Genomic DNA, 7,404 nt, shown 5'->3' with positions numbered 1-7,404 from the left:
CTTCCACTCAAGACTTTGCTTTTCCCAGCTCCCTATATACTCACTAAACAGCATATACAGCAATTTCTTTATTACTTAAATCACATCCAGTCAAATGGCTGGAAACCCCCATGAGATGATCCCATAATAAACTTGGTTCTTTCTGCTTCTAGGTGAAGATGCAAGTGCTGGACGGACATCCTACTTTGTGGCATTTTTAGAACTTATGAGAGTGAAGTTACTACGTGAGACCAATGGGGCAGTGAGGCCTAATGGGGGCATTCATGCATAGCTGTGTTAGCGAACGCTTACTGGGGCACTGGGGGGGGGTGTAGGGGAGCTACCAGTGTGGAGGAGACAATGTGCTCATTTTGAAGGAGGGTGGAGGAGAAGGAAAGTAATGCCTTGTGTTGGTCAACAGTGATTCAACTCCTTGATTAAATAGCAGCAGCTGCTGGATCCCACGGGGTATCCCTTCTTCAGCGGGAAGGCTGGGAGCTGTGACATGGAGAATAGAAAGGCTAGAGAACAGAAAGGAGGCAAATCAGGGGCCCCTCAGGATTCTCAAAAGGTCATGGAGAGTCCTGTCAGAGATTTGTGGATGATAGGTGGTAAAGTAGAACATAGACGTTGAGTTAACGTTATTTAACTTTGAGTACTAATTTCCTGAATTTCAAAAGTGGACGTGTTTTATTTTATTATCTTTGAGTTTCCATTCGTTCAACACTGCTGTAATTTACTATAATAGGTGTGTTTATTACCTGAACTCTATCTTCTCACTGAGATTATTTATCTGAGAATGTATTTATTAATGGTATCCAGATTGTTTGAGATAGCAAGTATGAGTGACAGCGAAGGAAAGCGCCTTTATTTAGGATTTCTGACACAATATTTTGACAGTCTCATTTAGGGAACACGCCATCAGCTCAGATGCAAGACGACTATTGCGCCCTTGTAGAGAATATCCAGAAAATTAAGGGAAATTACAGAGAAACTTTCCAGGGCTGAACTCTGCCTTTCACTGTGCAGCATTATACGATACTTGAAATGCATACGGGTATGGTAAACACCTCATAAATGGTTTGAAACCCAAACGTTGTTCAAATAAGAACCTTCAAAGTGTAGATAGTTCTTTTCTCTGAGCAGGCTCTCAGCATTGAGAATAGTTTGTCATTTTTACTCTCACTCTCTGTTTACTGTGGTGAACAGTTTACTATTAATCCATTCTATTTTTTACCCCCACTCATCTAACAGACCAGGATTACATTTAGAGGCAAAAAAGCACGAGCCCCGTCTAAGGTGGCAGATTGCAGCGGCGACACATTGGGGGGGAGTGTAATGAGGGGGTCAAATGACCCCTTCCAATTTGCTTCTTGGCTTGTACTGGCCATACTTACACAGATTGAGGTTGCTCACTATCACTGCTGAAGCCAGATGTCCAGACTAGACTCCTTATCCCACTACCTGCATGCCTATATCATCTCTGGCATATATATGAAAACAAAGGAGAACTGGCTCCCAGAAATCCTCTCATTTCAATCAAATTAAAGAGGGGGGAAAAAGCCAAGGAATTTTAAAAGACTTTTTAAGACAAAGTTGCAATCAAATGTTAGCATACTACATTGCATATTATTTATTTATTATTCATGATCAGGTTACTATACTGAAAGGGATCACTTTGATTGATCCAGACAGATAAGCGTCATTTCACGGTCAATAAGATATTCTCTGAGCCCTAAATTTTCATAAGTGACTAGTAATTTTTGAGTGCCCAACTATAAGCACCGACACGAAAAGATGTGAGGGCTGGAGAAAACGCCTTGCAGTGACACTTAAACAGTGCATACTGTTTAGTTTATCAAAAAGAAGATTGAGATGTAAATTGATTACTGAGTATAAGAATCTTCCTAGGGAAAAGCTATCAGACCAAAAAAACCCGAAAAGACTAACAAAGAGAGTGTGTTTAGCTTGGGATTTTCAAAGTAGGCTATGGAAGTTAGATGTCCAAATCCCAGTGGTCAAATCAGGGGACAGAAATACAGGAGCTGCAGTAAGAGAGGTGTGAGATAGTTGTTAGAACACAGGACTGGGAATTCCTGATTCTGCTACCCTTGTCTCCATTTGTATCCTCAGGCAACTCACTTATCCATCCGCTCAGTGTCTCAGTCTGTGAAAGATAAAAAAACCCTGTATATATGTAGATTCCTAGAATCTATTTGCCACTCAGGGAGTAATACACTCTAGGAGCATGTATAAGAAAATGAAGGCTGGATCTTACTTGTAATGAATTATCACCAATTAGCATAACAATATTCACCAAAATGGCAAGGGGCAGTGTCTGATAATTATGTACTTGGAGACATTCAGTAAAGGTCTCTATAGTATGGCTATGAATTATTTATTATTCATTATTATTGTATTTATCTTATAATTTGAAGAGAGCTTTCCGAAAGAGAAGTATCAGACGAGCCAGAAAACTTTATTCTGAGTACAAGTGCATTCGTATAAATCAAGAGTAAACTGACTCCAGGGTCAGTGAGATCTTACAAACAGAGGTCTACAAAAAGATTAGAGAAAGAGATTTAAAGACAGAAGAAACCATTATGATTTTCTATCCAGTAATTCCTGCTTCGAATTGTTGAAACACTTTTCTCGCTTATAAAGAAATCTAATTTTGACATAAAGACTGCAAGCAATATTGAAACCATCACTGGAGAGATAGGTAGGGTAGGTAGGCAGATTCTGTAAAATAGAAGTAATGATCGTTACTTTTCTTTGTCAGGCAAATATTCTGGGTGAAATTCACACCTCTGTATACAGCTAGGCCAAGACCTATGAAGAACTCAGTCCCCGCTTAAGGATTTCGGTTTTGCATTGATGATCTATACAGAGGTGAATTTCTCCTTTTGAGATGTATCAGTGAAAATCAATATATAAGAGCTAAATATAATAAGAATCACGCAACACAGGAAACTTCAGAGAGTGAGACTCTGACACAGAGAGACTGAGGCAGGAGCTAGAGAGTAATGCATATGGGCCTGAAGATGAGAGATCAGAACAGAGTGTAATCATAAAGCAGTACCTTTAGATATGGACTAAGATGTATTAAGTTGCAAGATAACAGGCCTTACCAGGGTAAGTGAGCCTACTCGCTTTCCCTAATGTCATACAGAAACAGAGGCGTTCTGGCCTGCAGCCTCAACTCCATTCCCAAACTATCATAGTTTCCCAATCCTGATTTCTTTGCTTTCCTCCAACCAAAGCAGCAAGATAAGTTCACAAACTTTCCCTAACTCTCAAATTGCATCTTGAGATCTTGCATCTTGCATCTATGGGATCTTCCGAATATTTCATGGGCCTTCTGATCATCATTTTTTAAACTGAATAAATTTGACTACATCCACTCAATTCTCCCCTCACCACGAAACCTCTTTACCTTTAGAGGACCTTTAGTTTTCCTCCATAGCGGAACCCTATATCCTTTCACTGTCATCTTCCAGAACCTCAAGAAGGTAGTGAATGGCCAAAATCCACCTGCTGTTGATATTTTGGGGAGCAGGTAACTTGCTTCTAGTCCCATTTTGGAGCGACAATGTGGGGTTAGAAGCAATGTTCACTGAGTTCCGTTGGGGAAAGAGACAAGCTTTCAAAGCTCTTCTTTAGGCAGCAGTGGGACAAAGGGAAACGCCTCAAAGTCCAGTACCCGTAAACTTCCAACACTCTGGGGCTGTTCCCATTCTAGTCCTCTGGATTATAACTCACTAGCCCACAAGCCTGCTTAAAGACCATCTTTCTTCTCCCCGCCAAGGCTTGTTTGAAGATTGGAACTATTTCACCCGGTTCCAGTTGCCAAGCTGAGGTCTAGCAAAGACTATACTCTCGCTCTGATACAACTTTTCACAGAGAGCAGTAAAGACAGATTAAGTGAAAGATTTCTAAATGGACGTATCTTGATGTCTATTCCCGAAAAACCCTGTTTGGTGAGCTAGAAAGACGGAGAGATATTTTATTTGCAAAGAGCGGAAGCAGAATTCAAATTAAGTTGAGCAAGTGTAGTTTTATTAAACCCTGTTCTCTGCGCCGTCCACGTGGCTGCAGTGCTTCCAGCCCAATCCCTTACACTCCAGGCTTTTCTAGAATCCCCCATAAGAGTCTCTCCAGAGCATGGTCCGTCTCACTTCAGTTAATTGATTTATCAGAGGCGATAAGTGGGGATATGAATCCAGAGATGGAATTTATTTCTAACTACATATCTTCCTAGATAGCTGCATTTGCATATGACCGAATATTGTGGATTGTCCTCTGTCTTAAAGCATATTATATATATATATATATAGCTTTGACGTACTGACCGACTGTTTGTGCTTACATTTGGCTGCTGAGTTCCCTTTTGACTTTCTTTCATTTCTTGTATTAGATAATGGTAGTTCACTGGAATCAGAGAGTTGAAAGCTACTATTCTTGGCAATGAAAAGGAGAAGAGATTTTTCATATGTAATGAGCGCTACAGATAGACAGAGAAAGGGGACTAGTTTTCCAAAGGCTACTTCATGCGTGTGTGTTTATGCTCGGCCAGAGGCAAAGGTCTTCATGGAAGCCTTGACATTTCCAAACAGATATATGCGCAGTTATCGTGTTTATTTATTATGAACTACTGCAGTATCTCAAACACAAGCTTGTGCTACCTGTGGGTTCTTCTTAAAAGTGACAGCTGGAGAATTAGGATGGGGTTTTTTTTTTTCAAAGCTTTAGAAGGGGAGATCCGTGTCATAAACCCCATAGGTGCCTTTGAAAATCCCAGCCTTAGTCCTTATACAATTTACCTCTATACCTAGGATAGTGTGCAGAGTACAAATTCTGCACACCCAGCTTGCATGGGTGTGAGTAGCGGAGTACACAGTGAGGCATGTCTTAGGGGAGTAGTGTAGATTTCTCTACATGCCTGAATCGCTAGGGTATATACCCTCCATGTGTTCTCCACATGCCCAAGCAGTGCTTCCCATGTCTACAAAGCTGTTTTTAGCAGTGTAGTGTCCTCCTGCCCCGCCAATGCCCGAGCTTCCCCACTGCCGCTGCTGGAGTCTTTCACCGCAGTGGCGTGGCTACGTGTGCAGTGGCTGTACTTTACATGCAACTATAGCTGTGGACAAAGCTTGACATATGGCTGAAGCTGGACATGGGATTGAAACATGGCACCAGAGTAGAGTTGGGAACAGTTCGTCCATTTCATTAAGATTTTTTTTTTTTGACATTTCTTTCCTATCCTAAATCGGGATGAAAAGTTGAAATGTCAAAATCCAAAAAATATTCCAGGCAGATCACTTGAAACATCCCGTTTATTTAATTTCAAAATGTCTGATTTTTTTCAAAAAAGTGCTGTAATTAGCATCAACTTTTAAATTAAAAGTCTTTTCACACCCCAAAAAACATTTTCCCCCTAAATTGTCAGAACAGGCTCTTTCCGTAATTCCAAAACATTTTCCTAGTTTTTTGCAAGAGGCGAAATCCATCCGAATCGAGTCTTTCCCACCAAAGGTTCCACTTTCGACAAATCCGCATTTTTTCAATGGAAAAGAACATTTTGGTGAAACAATCCCAGCTGGCTCTACACGAGAACTACTTTCGGGTGTTCCAGCTCACACAGGCTCATCCCTAGTTAAAATGTGCTATTGACAGCTATGGTGGAAATTGTTTTGACTGACCAACCACTACCGAGCACTGAAACTGATTAGCAGAGTGCCCTGTGTGTACTCACAGTATGTGTTCATTTCTGATTGCTGAATTGGAAAGAGTTCAAATTGGAATGCAAATTTTGCATTTTTGTTATTTATTATGTATGTTACAATACCACCTAACTGAGATATGGGGCTCATTGTGCTAGGCACGGTATACATAGTAAAAGACAGCTACCCCTTCGAAGAGCTTAACATTTTAATAGACAGCAGAGAAAAACTATGAGAGAAAGGAAATATTGTCACTGCCATTCTGTAGATAAATAATTGAAGCACACAGTAAGTGATTTGCCAAAGCCAATAAAGTGAATGGAAATTGAATCTACAGTCTCTAAGAGTCCTATGCTGCTGCCTTAGACACAAGCCTATTTGACAACCAAGCGTGTGGCTGAGACCAAACCAAAATCCTGGACTTGAGCCACTTTGGCCTTTAAACCCATTTAAAGCCAGATCCAGAGCCAAAATGTATAGTTTGGAGCCTTCGGTAAAAAAAAATCCCAGAGTTCGTTTTTCAGTCCATCTAATTAAATCCTCTAAGCCAGTGTTTCTATACTTTTTTAATATCAGGGACCTTAACAGTTGTCAAGGACATCTCAGGCACCGGCGTTGGCCCATGGACGAACCGTTGAGAACCACTTGATCTACGCTACCTCATTCCTTGTTAATGAGGGATATTCTCACATGTAAGCTGCAAACGAAAATCTTGAATGTCCTGTTGATCCCCATCCCTAGCTGCAGACAAGGAGAAAAGCAGGAGCCCCACAGCCTTGGGATGATGAACTCCCAGATGTTTCTCCCTGGCCCCATGAGTTACGGATAAGGTTTAGGGATCTATTATGCAGGTCTGAGGATACATATACAGTGGTATAGTATATGCTCACCTTTGCTCTCCACTGGTGCAGCCTCTTTCGTCTCCCTTTTGGAGTTGTGGAGCCCACTCGCAGCACTAGCTTTAGGTTGTTCTTGCACACCCATGGCCATCCATAGTATAATACTGCAATTTGTCAAGTGTAGAGTGGGGAGTATTGACCACCGGTGAAGCACCAGATACTGGCCATCGCTGGAGACAAGATCCTGGGCTAGGTGGGCCATTGACCTGTTCTGATGTGGCAACTGCTATGTTCCTATATAAAAATGGATCTCCCCAATGTTAAATGGAGAGTGGCTGAAATTCCCTTGAGAGTCATTAGGCAATGGCATTCCTTCCTGCGCCCTGTAGAAAAAACAAAAGGTGTTTTGCATTATAAATATTATCGTTTTTTCGAGTTGGACAATTTATATCTGGCTCAACATCATGAAGTGCGTGCGGTATTTGGATCTTCATTATCTGGGCTATGTTGAGCACGTTCAGCTTGGAAAAGAGATGAGTAAGGGAGACTATAATTGAGCTCTGTAAATTCATGACAGGTGTGGCGAAAGTAAATAAGGAAGTGCTATTTACTCCTTCTCATATTTGGGGTCACTGAATGAAATGAATAAGCAGGAGGTTTAAAACTCTGCCACAGAATATGGTGGTGGCCAAGACTATAAAAGGATTAAGAAAAGAACTAGATAAGTTCATGGAGGATAAGTCCATGAATGGCTATTAGGCAGAATGGGCAGGGATGGTGTCCCTAATTTCTGTGGATCACTTGATGATTATCTGTTCATTCCCACTGGGGCACCTGGCATTGGCGGAAGATAGGATACTGTG

This window comes from Lepidochelys kempii, chromosome 19, assembly GCF_965140285.1.
Source record: "Lepidochelys kempii isolate rLepKem1 chromosome 19, rLepKem1.hap1, whole genome shotgun sequence".
NCBI classification, from domain to species: domain Eukaryota; kingdom Metazoa; phylum Chordata; order Testudines; family Cheloniidae; genus Lepidochelys; species Lepidochelys kempii.
This window is presented reverse-complemented; position numbering follows the sequence as displayed.